Here is a 21,828-nt window from a genome sequence, read left to right on the forward strand (position 1 = left end):
TTCCGCAAAGATTTGGGACAAAAGGAAAAACCAAAGGACCACCATATTGTGTTAGTCTGAAATCTGAATAGATGGTAAAACGGAAGAGAAAACAAAATCGATTATGGAATTTAAACTTCCGGAATTATTATTATTATTTTTTTTTTATGATTTAAGGAGCGTCAACATCTAAGGTTATTGGCGCCCGGAGCTTTTTTCAGTGCACTGCCGGCATCCGGACAGTGTTCTCTCGTTACAGACAACACTGTCCATCACCGGACAGTTAGCTGTAAGAAGTTTCTAGGGAGAGAAAATCTAAGGGCCAACAACTGGATCCGGGACTCGGGATCTCCGCGATGGAGTCCAGTAACTTAACTACTTGAGCTAAATCCCTGTTTCCCTCATATTTAGGTAAATACCTTTAGCACTTAAATATTTAATTGAATGACTTTGTCCAAGTCAAAATTCGGTTTAGTGCAGTTCAAATCTTAGTAACAATTAAATAGGCTTAGAATTTATTCCTGAATTAAAAGATAATGTAAGGGTACTTTGGAAATTGTTAAAAAGAAAATCAATACAGGGGTTTCCAAGAAAATTTTGTTTTCTAATTATCGGACAAATGGAAAAGATATTTTCTTTCATTATTGCTGTCGCAAAAAAAAAGACCAGGATCAAGATTGTACAGATGAAAGAATTTTCTTGGTCCAACCTTTCTAGTGGAAGTAAATTATAACATGTCAGAAATGAGGAAAAGTGATGAATAAAGAGAGAAGGTAGTAGGGAAAAACTCGAGCACACGGCAGCCGAGAAAATGGTGGAAATGAGGTTGGAAGAGGGAACCTTTAACACAGTTAGACAATTTCCTTCTTTCTACCCATAGGCAACCCATCTTTTCTTCTTATTATCCAGAAAGGTAGAGGAGAGCTTTCCATGTTCGCTGAGAACCTTCTCACTGAAATCATTGGTGAACATTGGATAAAGTGAGAATGATAATTCAATGGAGAGGGGGCGAAGAAGTTACAACCTCCCGCCCTGGAAGCATTGCTCCCCCATTCCTAGATTCCCTTCTTCCCCTATATTTTGAACAACACTCTCGAGGAGTCTCTCTCTCCCCCCTGGTGATATCCTTCAAGTTTCTCACCCAGAAGTGATTGACTAGGTTTAGAGAGAGCCGGGGCTACACCATCATCATCTCGCTTCCGCTCTACACCCTTGGGGGGGGGGCCGGCGGAAGATAGAGGAAGTGGTGGCCGTGTGGAAGGGTAGAACAGAATACTGGTTGCTGGGTGCGGCCCATGGTTACTATGGCAACCAGAGCGCTCTACACAGGCACATGTTGCTCCTCAATACTCTACATCTCCATCTCTTTCTTTCTAATTTTCTCTCTCGCTCCCTCTCTCATCCTCTTTCACTCAGAGCTTCCCCGCTTCACCATTTCATCCCTCACTACAGTATTTTGCTCCTGAAAACCCAGCCCTGTTATTTAGTGCCACACTGAATACAGTACATTGCCAGAACCCGTACGGGATACATCTTACTGTAAGTATTTCTTTATACATATATATATATATTCATCAAAATTAAACAATTAAAAACAAAACAAAACAAAAAAAATTTAGATCTTCTATTGTAGTAAAAAAAGTAAATATACCACTAAAAAATTTTAAATTTAAATTTACACTATGCTAATTTCTGATAGTAAAATAGAAATTACGTAGAAAAAGCCAACACTAACCAATCGGAGCAATTTAAAAATTGAAATTTTAATCCAAAGAAATGACCAATTATTCATTTATGTTTTGAAACAAATTTAAAAAAAAAAATCAAAAAATTGGAAAAAAAAATTATTTTCAAATAAATCGAACACAAAATTCGATCTTAAAAATAATTACTCACCCCCCCAAATGCGAAGCTTTTTTTTTTTTTTTTGAAATGCAATTTTACTTTGAATAATTCTACATTAAAAAAAAAATTTAAATATTGGGAAAAAAAAAATTATTTTCAAATAAATCGAACACAAAATTCGATCTTAAAAATAATTACTCACCCCCCCAAATGCGAAGCTTTTTTTTTTTTTTTTTTAAATGGAATTTTACTTTGAATAATTCTACATTAAAAAAAAATTTAAATATTGGGAAAAAAAAAATTATTTTCAAATAAATCGAACACAAAATTCGATCTTAAAAATAATTACTCACCCCCCCAAATGCGAAGCTTTTTTTTTTTTTTTTTTAAATGGAATTTTACTTTGAATAATTCTACATTAAAAAAAAATTTAAATATTGGGAAAAAAAAAATTATTTTCAAATAAATCGAACACAAAATTCGATCTTAAAAATAATTACTCACCCCCCCAAATGCGAAGCTCTTTTTTTTTTTTTTTTTTTAAATGGAATTTTACTTTGAATAATTCTACATTAAAAAAAAATTTAAATATTGGGGAAAAAAAAATTATTTTCAAATAAATCGAACACAAAATTCGATCTTAAAAATAATTACTCCCCCCCCAAATGCGAAGCTTTTTTTTTTTTTTTTTTTGAAATGGAATTTTACTTTGAATAATTCTACATTAAAAAAAAATTTAAATATTGGGAAAAAATGTAATGTTAATATAATTGAAATTCTAGCGTATTGCAGCCAAATTGTAAATATATTCAAAATTTTAACCCCCTCCCCCCCAAAAAAAACATTTCGTGAAAAACCCTGATTTTCCATGACTTTCACTTATTTTAATTCCCTAAAAAGTGGCAGCCTAAAACTTTTTCTTTTCAAGACCACCATTTTTTTAAACTTATTTAATTAATTTTGTTGTGCCCATTTGTAAAAAAATTAAGATTGCCATGAAATTAATACTAGAAGAAAAAGTGTCCCCCATCCCCATCTGTTGATAGAATTTTCTCCACCCGATTTTTTCTTAGAAAAACGTTTTCCAAAAATAAACCATTAATAGATCTTTGAAGGAAATTTAGAAAAAAAAAAAAAAAATCGTAGGGACCAATTTTTCGAGAAAAATTACAAAAAGAAAATCGTGGGAAAAGTCTTAAAGAAAAGCGGTACTCTTCGTTGAAAGATTTTCCTTCAAATTTGAAAAATTTTTAGCTTCTTAAATAATTAATAAAAGTTAGGCTCATATATTCTATAGAAATAGTCCTTTTCAGAAAAATAATCACATCTCTTTTTCCCACTAGAAGTGACCATAATACGATTTCCCAAAGAAAATGATTCAATAAAAATGATAGAATAGCATTTGAACAATTAAAATATGGGAAATTCAAAGAAAATTGGCAGGTTCATGCTCAAGGAAATCCCTCCCAAAAAAATAATTGAAAAAATTCATTTTTTGTTAGTTCTTAAATATAAGAAGATTTCTGATTGGTAAAGGGTATTGTTTAGCTTCCAGCCTGATTGGAACAAATCAAAAATATCAAGTTTCAGCTTATTAAGATTTTTTTTGGGTTTATTTTTGAAATATTTTTGGCCCACAATCATTAATCATGTACGCCTCTTTCACTTTGTAAAAAATCGTTCAACGTTTTTGTTTTTAATTTTCACTTAATTTAAATTTCAAATTTTCACTAATCGATTTTAACTTTCCCTAGAACATCCCTAAAATTATTAATGATCCTGGAAACAATGTGCTTCAAATATAGAATTTAAAAAATACTCGTACGTCATACAAACAAATCGGGAAACAAAAAATTTCCATCAATATAATAATAGTTACATCAATGAAGTGTCATCCCAATAATGATGTTAAAGTTTAAAAAAAAAAAAAAAAAAAAAAAAACACTTGATGATTCCCGCTCCCAGAGAAGATGAAATATTTAGTTATCCCTGGAGAAAATGGTTGTGACAAAAGTGGGAAGAGTTAATTGTGTCAACACAGTAAAACTTTTAATCATATAAACTTGTACAAAACTTAATTTGGTCGATCAAAACTTTACAAGTTGTTAACTTCCAATTAAATTTTGTTCAATCAATTGATTTGTTTCTATAGAGGATATTTATTTATATCATCTTAGAGATTTTAAAAAAAGTAGAGTGCGGTCACTCACATGACTTCTGTTTTCCTATTTTTTCCCCCCCTCCAAAAAAGGAAACCCAAACAATAACCATTTCCTGAAGAGGAAAAAATAAAAATTCAAATTATATTTTTATTTAATTATCCTTTTATTGAGATTTACGCCTGTACCCACAGGGCACAATAGGTAAATGCGATAAGTGTATATAAATATCGTGGCAGACGTGAATGACGGTCATCCAGTGATGGCCGCCATTAGTCACTCAGTTGGTCACTGGGCCAACGGCGCCTCAGCCGTCTTCGAGGAGTCTTGGAGGGTAGCGTAGTTGAAGATAAGTTTGCCAGCTAAAGGGTTGGAATGAAATGAGAGATTTTGATGAAAATTTTTATATCGGAGATCGAATGGAATTTGGAGATCCTGTATGTATTGTGTGGTTGGTAACATAGAATGGAACGTCTACTATGCGGCAGAGTATTTTGGATTGGAGTGTCTTTCAGTCTATTGATGTTTGATTTTTTTTAGCTGTTCCGTAAAGTTCCGAGTCCATATTGGCGGTGAGAAGAGCTGTATAGAGTCGTCGTTTGTTCTGTAGTGAGAGTTTAGAGCGTTTGTCGAGTAGTCTGGTCTAGAAGTAGTCTGTATCGTTTGTTGAATTCGGTACGTTTAAGTCTCGTATAGGGGTCCCAGGTAAGTCTCTTGTCTAGGTACATTCCAAGGTACCGCACATGGTCGGCTGGTAAAATTTATTTAATGATATTTTTTTATTAATTTATATATTTATTATATTTATATTTTATAATATATTTATACATTTTTAATGATATTAAAAGAAAATTAGTACAAAAAAAAAGTATAAAGAAAATTTTTAGCAGCCATTATAGAGAAATCCTCTCCTCCAAGAAAACAACAACAAGAACAACTCATTAAATTGGTTGGTACTTTAACTACAAAATTAAGCATCAAAAATCAAATTTTAATAGCTGTTCATTATTATTTTGGTGACTGATTCAATAGTTTTTCAATAGGATGAAAAAATAAATGCCAGTTTTCAGTCGTGATACATTTATTCTGCCGAGCTTTTCGACCTAGGGACTAGGTCATCTTCAGGGCTAGTTTACAAAGTAATATTTTACATTACAGGATTGGTGTGTCTTCTGTCAGTCCATGAACAGACAAAACAGAAGACTCACCAATCCTCTAATGAAGTAAAACAGTACATTGTATACTAGCCCTGAAGATGACCTAGTCCCTAAGGTCGAAAGCTCGTCAGAATAAATAAAACTGCCATTTATTTTTTCATCCTATCAAATTTTAACTTAACGCCAATTTTATATTTATGGGGGAAAAAAACTGAATGGATAATACACGTTGAGTATGATTAACGTTTGAGTTGGCAGAATCATTTAACGTTTTTGGTCCCAGATACTTGAATAGGGCGCCAAAAAAACCCCAATAAATGAAATGGGATTTTATGAATAGTAAAAAGATATAAGATTGCTAAAGAGAAATCATACTTTTAAAGATGGTAGATTTAAGTTATGGTAGTCGAAACGTTTATTAAGTTGACAATGATGTCGAAAAATTATTGGTTATTGCAACAATTTTATTATTTAAATTTTTCCAATCAAAAAAAAGTAAAAATAGTAAATTTACCAATCAATAGATGTGTCCACCACCGTTACGTAGTTATTGGTCAACTTAAATATCAAGGCTGCAACTTGTATAACACCGATGTATTGCGGGTTTACATATACTGAGTCAGTTTGTCACAATAAATGCCTTCTTAGACTTGAGGAAACAATAACAAATGCTTTATTTTTTTTCAAATTTATAATCAAAAATTTTGAAAAAATAAATAAATTGTGATGATACTACTCACACGACTTTCTCCTACAGCAATTTTTACTCACGTCAATTCCCAACGATTTTTTTTTTTTACCCCTTTTCGGAAAAGAGAAGGAAAAATAAAGTTTAAAAAAATCTACTTGCTTGGAAAGAGGAATGGAGCGGAAAAAAGTTGAAGAAAATTTATGAAATAATGGGAAATCTTTTAGTAGGGACTGAGGAATGGACCAGCCAAGTTAAAACTCGAACAATAAAATCCATTATCCTAGTCGACCTAAATACTAGGAGATGACCCATTTTTCCACCCTGTAGGGTGTATATTTTAAGGGTATTTTAAGAAACCATTAACAAGAGTAGCGCATAAAATGCTGCCAATTATCTGACCCAGACTCTTCCCACTTCCGCTCATTTCCTCGCTTCTACCCGTCCACTTACAGTTTTAATAGAGAATTTCAGGCGGCCAATAGGGAATTCATATTTCTATAATCACTTTCTTCTTTTTTTCAATATTTCTCACATCTGTTTTATGTATTGAAAAGCAAAAAAACTGTTTATGGAAAATACTGATACTTTTTTTAATATTGGCACGTTAAACAATGTTCTTATATCTCTTTAACAAATACTTACAGTTTAAAAAGTTAAGTATAGAGGTTGTTTAAACTCTAAAAGGGACACAAATCAGCTTAGTACACAACATTTCATTAATACTTCATTGATACCAGTTATACAGCTAACTTTTCTCTAAAATTCAATGAAGAGTTCATTGAAATCCAAGCAATACGAAAAGAGATAGAAACGTTTGAATTTGAAACGAATTTGAAAACCTCCAACATTTAACCTTCTACATCTCATAAACTATTAACACTAAAACATTGCAACTTATACAAATTATAGAGCTAACTTTTCTTTACAATTTGTTTTTTTTTTTCAATAAGAACAAGAACATTTTTTGAAAATGCCGTTTTCAATAATATTCAGCAACTTTTTTTTTCAAAATCTATTAGATCTTGGTTGTTGCAAAAAAAAAAAAAAAATTACAGCTACAAAAGGAGGCTTTGCTCTATATTTTAAAGAAAATTTGGGAATTTTATCTTTTATAGAAAAAGAGAAAAATATTATCAAAGTTGGGTGTTTTTCAACGTTACGCTTTTTCATGCAGTTTTTGACGATCAACCCATATACGATTGCCATACCGGACAGTTTTAATATAAGGCAAATTAGAAAGAAAAGAAAAATAGATCGTGGCATTTTTCCAGAAAATCTATCATCGTATTATGTCCGGATTTGCTATAAAAATTTATTAATAAATAATAATAATGTACGTATATTATAAAAAGTGTAGTCTATGATCTTCTTGGATATTTATAGTATTTATTTAATATTTGGCAAACAATAAATAACTTGACAGCCCCATCTAGCATCAGAGAAATAATATCTAGGAATTAGTTAAGTGATTAGCGTACTGGATTTCCTCGCAAAGATCCCTGGTTCACAAAACCAGCTGCTGGATTTATCTATCAAGGAGCTTCTTACAGTGACGTCAGATATCGGAGAGAACACTGTCCGAAGATATCACTAATGAACGATTTACAAAACCTCTAAAATTTAACCTTCCATATCTCACTAACTAATATCACTAAAACGTTGCCGATTATATCAGACATAAAGCTAACTTTTCACTGCAATTTGGTGAAGAAATCATTGATTTCTTAAGGATGGGAAGAGTGAGAGAGAGAGAGAGATAAGCGATTGAATTTCAAACGATTTACAAAACCTCTAAAGTTTAACCTTCCATATCTCATTAACTAATATCACTAAAACGTTGCCGATTATATCAGCTACAGAGATAACGTTTCTCTACAATTTGGTAAAGAAATCATTGAATTCTAATGAACAGAAAGAGAGTTATGAAGAGAGTTATTGAAAATTGAACGATTTAAAAACCTCTAAAGTTTAACCTTCCATATCTCATTACCTATTCATCAACTATATTGGGTACCAATTGACTCAGATATTGATTCGTTTTAAATTAAAAATAAATAAATAAATAATCTGATATATACACTCTCATGACTGATCAAATTTTGAATGTTTGTTAGTGATAGAAATATTCCTTGGATTTTTTTTTTTAAACAAACTCTAAATTTGAACGGCATATTTCACAAACTGTAACATTTAATAGGAAGTCAAATTTCAGAAAAGCTAATCGAGAAGGGAACCCTAATTTAGAAGGAAACCCTTCTTTAAAAAATTCTAAAAATTAATTATAATTATTGTTGTTACATTAAGAACACTTAGATTTAAAAGCTTCAAAAATAAAAATAAAAGGAAACTTCTTATCTGGAAGAAAAGATTTTCCCTATAATCATGAAATATAAATTTAAAATGAATTTAAATTTATACCACGCTATGGTGCCAAACAAATATAGTTTGATCTCTCTCTCTCTCAGCCAAGGTTATTTTAAAGAATGAGGCCCCCCTCCACAAAAAAGAAAAGCCCCCTGAACATCTTCAAAAGTAAATTACCACTTCCCAACCTTACTGACGCAACCGTTATGACATCATTTAACGGAAACCCTTACAAAACTATTCCACTATTTAATATACATAGAATCCGAAGGGAATATTATAACCTAACTTCTGGGCCCCTACAACGGAAGGCCGTGGGATACACCCCACCCGTTAAAATAGTTCATTCCTTTATTATATCGCTTAGAATTGGTTTGGAATTCAATATCCATTTCCTTCTGAGAATTTCTAGCAAAGTTTTCCACAATTTCCACCACTACCAACGTTTTGCGCGTGTAAAAAGGAATTTCCATTATCTATTTTATTTTAAATTTCTGGAGGTTAATCTAAAAATTAATTTAGACGAAATAAATTGAATTTCAATAAAATAAAAATATTATATTCTTTTGCCCCCCCCCCAAAATATGTATTAAGATCGTATCAATTTTCCGGAAATACAATTTTAAGGTTTCCTGAACGATAAAAATCTGCTATGAACATATACATGTTAGCCCTCAAGGTAATGTCTTGATTAAAAAAATACCGTATTTGATTCTAAATAACGAGGTAATAATGTGTGGCTTAGTAAATCGGAGATCACTGGTTCGAATCCCGTTTATTGCTAATTTTTATTTTATTTTTTTTTTAGAAAACATTTTAATAGTTCAATATGTGCTACTGCGTATATCCACGATACTTAATTGGTGGTTGGAAGATAATAATTCCCGTCTGAAAAAAGTTAGCGATTACTTTACTTTTACGATTACTTTAGTCATGTTCACATCAGATTTAGCTATAGCTTCCTGCCTAACACTACCGTATTACATCCGGTTAATTTATTAAATGAAATTACTTTCTATTAAGCCTTAAAATCTTTCAGTTTTATTGCCTCATATTTTATTCTCACAGATTAATTAGCCTTAATAGGTCAATTTTAATAAATATTAGGTAAAAAAGAGAAAGTATGATGGGATGAGATTGCAATGAGGAGGAGTATTTCAAACATATAATAATGATATGTCCACGTTATGTGGTAGAAAGGAAACGAATGTTTGACGACATATACAGGTATTTAGATGCACCATTTCGCTACGAAGACATAATATTCTCCACCAACATATATGTACTCAAGTCTATAGCAGAGCTAGCAATGAAATATGAATGTATTTAAAAGTTATAGCCGATTAGAATGAATGCAAGAAAATGATTAGAGAAGGATTACGTGATTTTAATTTCGGTTAAGCTATAAGGATGGCAGGAATATAGAGTACTGATCCATCCATTAGTTGTAAGTTTGTATGTAAATAGTTTGTATATAGTAGAGGGATGAATGTGTGAAGCGAATGTATTTATAAGGAAGAATGGAGAGTGAGTGATATTCTAGTGATAAGCACCTAGACGATGCTGGCTGTATGGCGAAAGCCAACGCCAAAAAAAGGCAAATAATAATAATAATAATAATGGGATCGACCTAATTGGTCCATTCCAAATTTTTGAGATTATCCACGTCTTTATAAAATATACAAATCCTTAAGTTAAAAAAAAAAGATAAATGTTTGAATAAGACTGATTATAGAAAAATAGAAAGTTAAATAGAAAACCTAGGAAAACCTTTTACTTTATCAAATCAATTTTTCACAAATTTCCCGTAACACAAAATTAGATCTCTCGCAAAAAAAATCACTAGCTTGATAAATAAACGCGACCCTCTGACAAATTTTTTATCAGATTTTCGATGTAAAAGGTAGAATATACGCAAAATATTCAGGATTTACACATTTAGGATCACCTCAAACCCTCCCCCCGTTTCAGTGCATTTTTTCAATATTTTTTCATTCAGTTAAAGTTTTTGAAAGCCCACCCCGCAAACATAAGGTTTAAAATTCCCATTTGGAGAATATAATTTTAATTTCACCCAATTGGCCTAGTAAAAATGGTAATTTATTTTTGTGTCTATTTGTGCTAAAATCAGCGCGTTAGCTCTATAAGTAACAATGATAACAGAGTAATAAATGAAGCAAACGAGCGGAGAAGTTACCCAGTGGTAACACTCCAAAACATTAGGCTATTAGTCGCTCTCTTCACTTAAGAGGAGATCCACGAGGCTACACTGTCTCTCTTAAGGCGTCTTGTCCGGATTATCAGGAAGAGTTCTAGAAGCAGAGATTTTGAGATAGAGAATTTATATGAGATTGCAGGCTGAAGTGGAGTTTTCTGTATCGTGTTTTCAGCAACTTCGGTGATAAAAGGAATGTTAAGGTCAATGTGTATAGTCCCAGGTTGGGAGACTTAAAATGGAGTGTTTACAATAGTTGGAAGTATTTTAGATTGTAGAGATTGAATCCTTTCGGAGATTGGAGCGTTTGGTTGAACCCCACAGCTCTATTTCATACGCCCATAGATGGGTTTCAAAATAGATAGTACCTATAAATCAGTCTTTTGTTGTCCAGAGAGAGAGCTTAGATCTATCGTCTAAGAGTCTTTTAAGTAGTCGACAGCGTCTGTTCAGTTCTGTTCTTTTAAGTCTAGTGTGAGATAAAAATGGTAACAAGAAAAACAATGATTGGGCAATAGAACGAATAATGATATGTGCATATTAAAAAGAGAAATTTGTTTTTCCAATGGAAACTGTAATAAGAGAAAAGTCAGTGGGCTATTTCCCAACCAATTATTTTATTTAACTTGAATAAAAGAACACGTTCTACTGAAAACCGTAATTATAAGATAATAAAGTTAACCACGAATTGCAATTAAGTAATAAAAAACGCTTGATGGACAGGTAAAGGGCTGAAATGGAGAGGAAGAGGAACGAAACGGAGAAAAACTGATGAAAAAGACAAAATAATAATGACGCAAACAAAAATGAAATTAAAGTTAATTGCTAAAAGGAATTTTCATTTCAAAATAGTGCGTACTAAATTGAACAAGTCATTAGAAATGAATTAGCATTACAGATTACTCAATCGATGCTCAGCGTGCTTCACAAATCCTTTTTGAAAAACATTTTTCTATTATTTATCTATTTTTCTCCTACTAAGTAAGGAAATTGTACGAAATCGTGCAAGTAACGTGTTTGAAATAGAGTTAACACCGGATGTATCAATTTAAAGATGGAAAACAAAATGTTAAAAGTTTATATTTCGATTTAGTCCTACCAGTCAACCTGAACGTTATCTCACAACCGGAAATAGTTTATCACAATTAAATTATTGGTAATTAAAATATGTATATATTTTTTTTTTTTAAATCTTTTATTGTAACTTACCACTGCAACAGTTGTTGCAACATGCAAATATGGTAAAAGAGATAAGAAATAACAGGAAATCATGATTGGAGAAGGCACCCAGTGGTGTCACTCCAGTAACGTGCTTTGCTCTCACGATGAGAGAAGATCACGAGGCCATCTTCTCTTCAATCTCCTTAGAGGATTACCTGGTAATGTGGAGAAAGATAGGTGTTCTATGAGAGGGTTAGGATGAGCTGCTGTAGTGGAATGAAATTTGAAGAAACGAGTGTTAGCAAGATCTATAATGAAAGGGAGATTTTGAGATCATTATGTACGGTGAGATTAGATACATAGAACGGAGCATTAAGAAGTTTTCGAAGTATTTTTGACTGTAATGTCTGGAGACGTAGTGAGTTGGAACGCTTAGTCGATCCCCATACTTCGATGCCGTACATTATACAGGATATTAAATTATACAGGATGTTCATTTTAAGACGGCTCAAATCATGCATTTCATGCTTAAACGGTTAATCTGAGCGAAAAAATGGTAGAAGTAAAATTTGTTGCCTATCACCTCTAGTTTCAGAATATGTGACTTGATTTTAGATTCCTGCCCGCATAAGCGGCAGACGCGCGTCCAAAATTAAAAGTTTGCAATTGACCCACCATTTTCATATACACACATTCAAAGAGTATAAAAAGTTATGTAAGAAACCGGAAACCGCAATTCTATATCTTCAAAATTAAAGGTGCTAGGCCATTTCAAAATCTGGATATTTATTAACATCTAAAGCTATTAACATTTGATTTTTTTTTTTTTTTGTAGAAAATCCCTCGGAAAATGACTTATTTCCCGATATTAAGAAAAATACTAGCTTTACTACCTTGGCAATATTTTTAGTCGAAAGGGGATGAAAAAAAATACATAAAAATGACCTATCGCGTGCTCTTCTTTCTCTTTGATAACAAGTTAAAAAACTTGAAATATGATTAATAAATATCCAGATTTTGAAATGGCCTAGCACCTTTATTTTTGAAGATATCGAATTGCGGTTTCCGGTTTCTTTCATAACTATTTATACCCTTTAAAACGGTGTGTATATGAAAATGGGGGTCAACAACAAACCTTTACTTTAAAGCGCGCGTCAGCCGCGTATGCGAGCAGGTTTAGATCAAGTCACATATTCTGAAACTAGAGGTGACGGGCGACAAAATTTTTCCTCTACCATTTTTTGCTCAGATCAACCGTTTAAGCATGAAATGCGTTTGAGCCGTCTTAAAATGAACACCCTGTAACTATACTGTAATTAAATAAATAATAAATATATAATTAAAAATTGATTGTTCACAATAAATATGCTTAGCTTAGAGAAATCATTGGAATCTTATTTTAAAATATCTAAGAAAAGTCAAAAATAAATCCATTGGTACTACCGGATATGGAGGATTCGTTAAACACTAAAATTTACTAACTTTCTTAATCTCTTTAACAAACAATATGTCAGATACAAGACCATTTATCAAATTACAGGAAACCAAATATTTCAACTCTTTCAGATGTGCTTAATTTAACTAGAAATTAAATGAATGCTCTACCCCATCATGTGTTCAAATTAAACCCTAAAATCTGATTTTACACAAGTAGTCGTAGAAATAACAAAAAGGTATTAGCTATAGATCGAAATTAGTAGTTCGACAGAACCAAGTTTGAGCCAAGAACAGGCCCAGTAACTTGAAAACAGAATTTCTTTAATATTGGAGACATTGGGTAGTAAAGAATTATCACGCCAAAGATTGTATTTTAAACAACAAATATACACCATTTAGAACGGAAGATCTGACTGCTCGGCGTTGATGGAACCAACTCCAGTTGCTGTAGAAATTGAAAGCTTCAACCACTTTAATTAAAGAAAAAAAACATAAAGACTTTGTTACAATCCTAATAAAGATTTGGATTGAAGGACTACCCTAAGCAGATGACAAAAAATTGTAACTGGGGTACCTAACTACTGCGGATTTCACTTAGCTACATCAATGCGGCTGAAGGTTTATTGAGGTACTATAGAGTTTCAGAAATTTTATGCGCACACAAACTTGCGCAGATATCAGAATACTCTAAAATCTATTGGACTACTACTAACCTGAGACTTCATTCTCAAGGAATGTCCACTCAGTATACCTATAGGAAGTGGTACTGGCTCTGTTAGCCTGCTCCAGCGAGCAGTTGTCCGGGGGGCACCTCGTGGAGGTAGAGCTCAGATTTTTGCCCCCCAAAAATGCCATCCTGCCTTTAATATCGTATTCCAACTGGTTTTCATCCTCTATTAAACAGGCGAAGGAGCAAATCTCATTAACAATGGAGATGCATTACCTGCGATGTACAGAGGGGGAGAGAGAAAACCAGCTTGGGACCCGTTAAGGAATACGATTATACGGAGTTTGGGTAGGGTAATGGACGAATAGCAGGAATGGCAGAATACAGGATACGCTATTTGTGAAGAACCGCGCTGGGGAAAAAAGGATTTTGGGGGAACTGGGGCTTGTTCAAGAAATAGACAATAAACAAATGGATAAATAGGAAATAGTAAAGAAAATAAGAACCCGGTAAATGTAGTTTCAACCGAATGGTGATAACCTAAGATTAAATATTACGCGCATCCTACATAATAACGGAAATTTATTCTATTAACCTCACGGTGAAACACTAATCTACCAACAAAGTATTATTCTAGATATAGTAAATCAGATAACCTAACTTCGAAGAAACCGAACCAACGGTGTGGTACCTAAAGTAGCTCGTTAGTTAGGGAGCTATACAGGACTATGACGAGATCAATTGAGGGCCCTTACTCATGAATTGCCTCGGAAAATGCCCTATATAATATGTTGCTGGAAGAAATTTAGACAAATCAAGTAGTAGAATATCCTAGTGAAATATCAGTGCAATAATGCTCCACTGATGTGCACTAAACATTAACTAGTTTGCACTAATGATCACATTAACTACTCTATTCTTCTTTAATGTGCACTAAAGTTCCATTAATGTGCACCAATATACCACTTATATGCACTAATGTTACAATAATGTGCACTAATGATTTCTTATAGAGCAGGTATGTACCATTTATGTGCAAAGCAATTCCATTAATATGCACTAATGTTCCATTTAATTACCCTAATAACCATTAAAGAGCACTAAAGTTCCATTAATGTGCAACAGTACTCTACTATCTTGCACTAATGTTACAATAATGTGCACTAATGATCTCTTAAAAAATAGGAATGTTCCATTAAAGTGCACTGAAATTTCGTATATGCACATCTGTTACATTATACCACTCCAATAATCAATAATGTGCACTAAAGTTCCACTAATGTGCAATTAAATTCTACTAACATGCACTAATGTTACAATAATGTGCACTAAAGATATCGAAAAGAGCACCTATGATCCATTAATGTGCATTAATATTTCACATATTAGCACTAGTATTGTCTAATGTGCACTAATGTTGCAATAATATGTACTAATGTTCCACTGTAAGCTGCTTTCATCATTCATAACCAAAATGCTAATCGATTTAACAAAGTCCAGCAGCAAGATCAACAGAACACATTCGGAGGCAATCCATGAGCCAATCGTCCTCATCACGGCACTGTTTCACTCCAAAACTAACCAGACACCTTATGGACAACTCAAGTATATTAGGTTGCCAATAAGATATGACTTCCGTTTATTCCATCAATCTAGCGGGATATCACTGATCAACGTTACCGTAATTAATAAAAGAACTTTAATGAAACTGGTTTTATTAATGAAGCCAGTAAAATATTGTCCTCAAGCATTGGAATATCAACCACCATAGTATTCGGGGGACAGTTAAAAGAAATATACACAGAAATTATTATCATACGGATTTAATCTAACCACCTAGAACTTACATAGATAAAGCAACAACCCTATAACGACCTAAATACAAGTATTGAATCAAGCAGATAGTGATACCCGAATACATTAAACGCGTAGTGCTAATAGTAAAAAAAAAAAAATCTGTAAACATTATGGTAACGCCCTAAAATAATCACTAAACTCGCCCTGCTGACCATAAGACGAAGTTGTGTTAACCTGATGCTGAAAGAAAGAGCTAAATGAAAAAAGCCAAGAAAGGAAAAAAGTTATACGAATCTGATCATGATACAAAAGTAATACAAAATAATGCGCAATCGCCAGAGAAGTGTCGCATCAACCTAATAGTGACATCCTAAACTTACCAACGAAATAAGTAACAGCCAGTATCCCGACGGTAATACCCTGAACTTAATTACTAGACGCGTTATATTTATTAACGAACAAATGTTGAATCATACCGACGGTGTGACCCTAAACTTAATTACTGAACGTGTTATGTTTACTAACGAACAAATGTTGAATCATACTGACGGTGATACCCTAAACATACAAACAAAATGCGAAACAGCCAGTAACAGAAATAGTTGTATCAACCTGACGGTGATACCATGAACTTAATTACTAGACGCGTTATATTTATTAACGAACGTATGTTGAATAATACTGACGGTGATACCCTAAACTTAATTACTACACGCGTTATATTTATTAACGAACAAATGTTGAATAATACTGACGGTGATACCCTAAACTTATAAACTAATGCGAAACAGCCAGTAACAGAAATAATTGTATCAACCTGACGGTGATACCCTAAACTTAATTACTACACGCGTTATATTTATTAACGAACGAATGTTGAATAATACTGACGGTGATACCCTAAACTTATAAACTATATGCGAAACAGCCAGTAACAGAAATAGTTGTATCAACCTGATGGTGACACCCTATACTTAATTACTAAACGCGTTATATTTATTAACGAACGAATGTTGAATAATACTGACGGTGATACCCTAAACTTATAAACTATATGCGAAACAGCCAGTAACAGAAATAGTTGTATCAACCTGATGGTGATACCCTAAACTTAATTACTACACGCGTTATATTTATTAACGAACGAATGTTGAATAATACTGACGGTGATACCCTAAACTTATAAACTATATGCGAAACAGCCAGTAACAGAAATAGTTGTATCAACCTGATGGTGACACCCTATACTTAATTACTAAACGCGTTATATTTATTAACGAACGAATGTTGAATAATACTGACGGTGATACCCTAAACTTATAAACTAATGCGAAACAGCCAGTAACAGAAATAATTGTATCAACCTGACGGTGATACCCTAAACTTAATTACTACACGCGTTATATTTATTAACGAACGAATGTTGAATAATACTGACGGTGATACCCTAAACTTATAAACTATATGCGAAACAGCCAGTAACAGAAATAATTGTATCAACCTGACGGTGATACCCTAAACTTAATTACTACACGCGTTATATTTATTAACGAACGAATGTTGAATAATACTGACGGTGATACCCTAAACTTATAAACTATATGCGAAACAGCCAGTAACAGAAATAGTTGTATCAACCTGATGGTGACACCCTATACTTAATTACTAAACGCGTTATATTTATTAACGAACAAATATTCAATCATACTGAAGCGGATATCCTAAACTTATAAATTAAATGCGAAACCGCCAGAAACAGAAATAGTTGTAAGACCCTGACGATGATACCCTAAACATAATTAATAAACGCGTTATATTTATTAACGAACAAATGTTGAATCTTACTGACGGGGATATCCTAAACTTATAAACTAAATGCGAAACCGCCAGTAACAGAAATGGATGTATCAACCTGACGGTGATACCCTAAACTTAATTACTACACGCGTTATATTTATTAACGAACGAATGTTGAATAATACTGACGGTGATACCCTAAACTTATAAACTATATGCGAAACAGCCAGTAACAGAAATAGTTGTATCAACCTGATGGTGACACCCTACACTTAATTACTAAACGCGTTATATTTATTAACGAACAAATGTTCAATCATACTGAAGCGGATATCCTAAACTTATAAATTAAATGCGAAACCGCCAGAAACAGAAATAGTTGTAAGACCCTGACGATGATACCCTAAACATAATTAATAAACGCGTTATATTTATTAACGAACGAATGTTGAATAATACTGACGGGGATATCCTAAACTTATAAACTAATGCGAAACAGCCAGTAACAGAAATAATTGTATCAACCTGACGGTGATACCCTAAACTTAATTACTACACGCGTTATATTTATTAACGAACGAATGTTGAATAATACTGACGGTGATACCCTAAACTTATAAACTAATGCGAAACAGCCAGTAACAGAAATAATTGTATCAACCTGACGGTGATACCCTAAACTTAATTACTACACGCGTTATATTTATTAACGAACGAATGTTGAATAATACTGACGGTGATACCCTAAACTTATAAACTAATGCGAAACAGCCAGTAACAGAAATAATTGTATCAACCTGACGGTGATACCCTAAACTTAATTACTACACGCGTTATATTTATTAACGAACGAATGTTGAATAATACTGACGGTGATACCCTAAACTTATAAACTATATGCGAAACAGCCAGTAACAGAAATAGTTGTATCAACCTGATGGTGACACCCTATACTTAATTACTAAATGCGTTATATTTATTAACGAACAAATGTTGAATCATACTGAAGCGGATATCCTAAACTTATAAATTAAATGCGAAACCGCCAGAAACAGAAATAGTTGTAAGACCCTGACGATGATACCCTAAACATAATTAATAAACGCGTTATATTTATTAACGAACAAATGTTGAATCTTACTGACGGGGATATCCTAAACTTATAAACTAAATGCGAAACAGCCAGTAACAGAAATGGATGTATCAACCTGACGGTGATACCCTAAACGTAATTACTAAACGCGTTATATTTATAAACGAACCAATGTTGAATCACACTGAAGCGGATATCCTAAACTTATAAATTAAATGCGAAACCGCCAGAAACAGAAATAGTTGTATCACCCTGACGGTGATACCCTAAACTTAATTAATAAACGCGTTATATTTATTCACGAACAAATGTTAAATCTTACTGACGCGGATATCCTAGACTTATAAACTAAATGCGAAACAGCCAGTAACAGAAATGGATGTATCAACCTGACGGTGATACCCTAAACGTAATTACTAAACGCGTTATATTTATTAACGAACAAATGTTCAATCATACTGAAGCGGATATCCTAAACTTATAAATTAAATGCGAAACCGCCAGAAACAGAAATAGTTGTAAGACCCTGACGATGATACCCTAAACATAATTAATAAACGCGTTATATTTATTAACGAACAAATGTTGAATCTTACTGACGGGGATATCCTAAACTTATAAACTAAATGCGAAACCGCCAGTAACAGAAATGGATGTATCAACCTGACGGTGATACCCTAAACGTAATTACTAAACGCGTTATATTTATAAACGAACCAATGTTGAATCACACTGAAGCGGATATCCTAAACTTATAAATTAAATGCGAAACCGCCAGAAACAGAAATAGTTGTATCACCCTGACGGTGATACCATAAACTTAATTACTAAACGCGTTATATTTATTAACGAACAAATCTTGAATCATACTGACGGAGATATCCTAAACTTATAAACTACATCCGAAACTACCAGTAATAAAAATAGTAGTATCAACCCGATAGTGATAACCTAAACATAATTACTAAACGCCTCGTATTTATTAACGAACAAATATTGTATCAACCTAATAGTGATACCCTAAACTTAATTACTAAACGCGACATATTTATTAAGGAAAAAATGTTGAATCATACCGACGGTGATACCCTAAACATATAAACTATATGCGAAACAGCCAGTAACAGAAATAGTTGTATCAACCTGATGGTGACACCCTATACTTAATTACTAAACGCGTTATATTTATTAACGAACAAATGTTCAATCATACTGAAGCGGATATCCTAAACTTATAAATTAAATGCGAAACCGCCAGAAACAGAAATAGTTGTAAGACCCTGACGATGATACCCTAAACATAATTAATAAACGCGTTATATTTATTAACGAACAAATGTTGAATCTTACTGACGGGGATATCCTAAACTTATAAACTAAATGCGAAACCGCCAGTAACAGAAATGGATGTATCAACCTGACGGTGATACCCTAAACGTAATTACTAAACGCGTTATATTTATAAACGAACCAATGTTGAATCACACTGAAGCGGATATCCTAAACTTATAAATTAAATGCGAAACCGCCAGAAACAGAAATAGTTGTATCACCCTGATGGTGATACCCTAAACTTAATTAATAAACGCGTTATATTTATTCACGAACAAATGTTAAATCTTACTGTCGCGGATATCCTAGACTTATAAACTAAATGCGAAGCAGCCAGTAACAGAAATGGATGTATCAACCTGACGGTGATACCCTAAACGTAATTACTAAACGCGTTATATTTATTAACGAACAAATGATGAATAATACTGACAGTGATACCCTAAACTTATAAACTAAATGCGAAACTGCCAGTAACAGAAATAGTGGTATCAACTTGACGGTGACACCCTAAACTTAATGACTAAACGCGTCGTATTTATTGACGAAAAAATGTTGAATCATACTGACGGAAATATCCTAAACTTATCAACTAAATGCGAAACAGCCAGTAACAGAAATGGATGTATCAACCTGACGGTGATACCCTAAACTTAATTACTAAACGCGTTATATTTATTAACGAACAAATCCTGAATCATACTGACGGAGATATCCTAAACTTATAAACTACATCCGAAACTACCAGTAATAAAAATAGTAGTATCAACCCGATAGTGATAACCTAAACATAATTAGTAAACGCCTCGTATTTATTAACGAACAAATATTGTATCAACCTAATAGTGATACCCTAAACTTAATTACTAAACGCGACATATTTATTAAGGAAAAAATGTTGAATCATACCGACGGTGATACCCTAAACATATAAACTATATGCGAAACAGCCAGTAACAGAAATAGTTGTATCAACCTGATGGTGACACCCTATACTTAATTACTAAATGCGTTATATTTATTAACGAACAAATGTTGAATCATACTGAAGCGGATATCCTAAACTTATAAATTAAATGCGAAACCGCCAGAAACAGAAATAGTTGTAAGACCCTGACGATGATACCCTAAACATAAATAATAAACGCGTTATATTTATTAACGAACAAATGTTGAATCTTACTGACGGGGATATCCTAAACTTATAAACTAAATGCGAAACAGCCAGTAACAGAAATGGATGTATCAACCTGACGGTGATACCCTAAACGTAATTACTAAACGCGTTATATTTATTAACGAACAAATGATGAATAATACTGACAGTGATACCCTAAACTTATAAACTAAATGCGAAACTGCCAGTAACAGAAATAGTTGTATCAACTTGATGGTGATACCCTAAACTTAATGACTACACGCGTTACATTTATTGACGAAAAAATGTTGAGTAATACTGACGGTGATACCCTAAACTTATAAACTAAATGCAAAACAGCCAGTAACAGAAATAGTTGTATCAACCTGACGGTGATACCCTAAACGTAATTACTAAACGCGTTATATTTATTAACGAACCAATGTTGAATCACACTGAAGCGGATATCCTAAACTTATAAATTAAATGCGAAACCGCCAGAAACAGAAATAGTTGTATCACCCTGACGGTGATACCCTAAACTTAATTAATAAACGCGTTATATTTATTCACGAACAAATGTTAAATCTTACTGACGCGGATATCCTAGACTTATAAACTAAATGCGAAACAGCCAGTAACAGAAATGGATGTATCAACCTGACGGTGATACCCTAAACGTAATTACTAAACGCGTTATATTTATTAACGAACAAATGATGAATAATACTGACAGTGATACCCTAAACTTATAAACTAAATGCGAAACTGCCAGTAACAGAAATAGTGGTATCAACTTGACGGTGACACCCTAAACTTAATGACTAAACGCGTCGTATTTATTGACGAAAAAATGTTGAATCATACTGACGGAAATATCCTAAACTTATCAACTAAATGCGAAACAGCCAGTAACAGAAATGGATGTATCAACCTGACGGTGATACCCTAAACTTAATTACTAAACGCGTTATATTTATTAACGAACAAATCTTG

At 32.9% G+C, this 21,828-nt stretch overlaps 1 protein-coding gene across 2 annotated transcripts in view; it reads left to right on the top strand.

Annotated features, from left to right (window-relative positions):
* Positions 1–587: 587 nt before the first annotated feature.
* The window catches only part of LOC141447479 (neo-calmodulin-like), a 210,579-nt gene continuing 189,338 nt past the window's right edge, over positions 588–21,828 (top strand). The window contains exon 1 of one of the 2 annotated variants that reach the window (XM_074115085.1): positions 588–1,518. The gene's annotated coding sequence lies outside the window, so the exon portion shown is untranslated. The remainder of the gene's footprint in view (positions 1,519–21,828) is intronic. The other variant, XM_074115082.1, reaches the window with a different exon arrangement.

This window comes from Rhodnius prolixus, unplaced genomic scaffold (assembly GCF_049639745.1).
Source record: "Rhodnius prolixus isolate KJV_2025 unplaced genomic scaffold, Rpr scaffold_7, whole genome shotgun sequence".
Taxonomy (NCBI): domain Eukaryota; kingdom Metazoa; phylum Arthropoda; class Insecta; order Hemiptera; family Reduviidae; genus Rhodnius; species Rhodnius prolixus.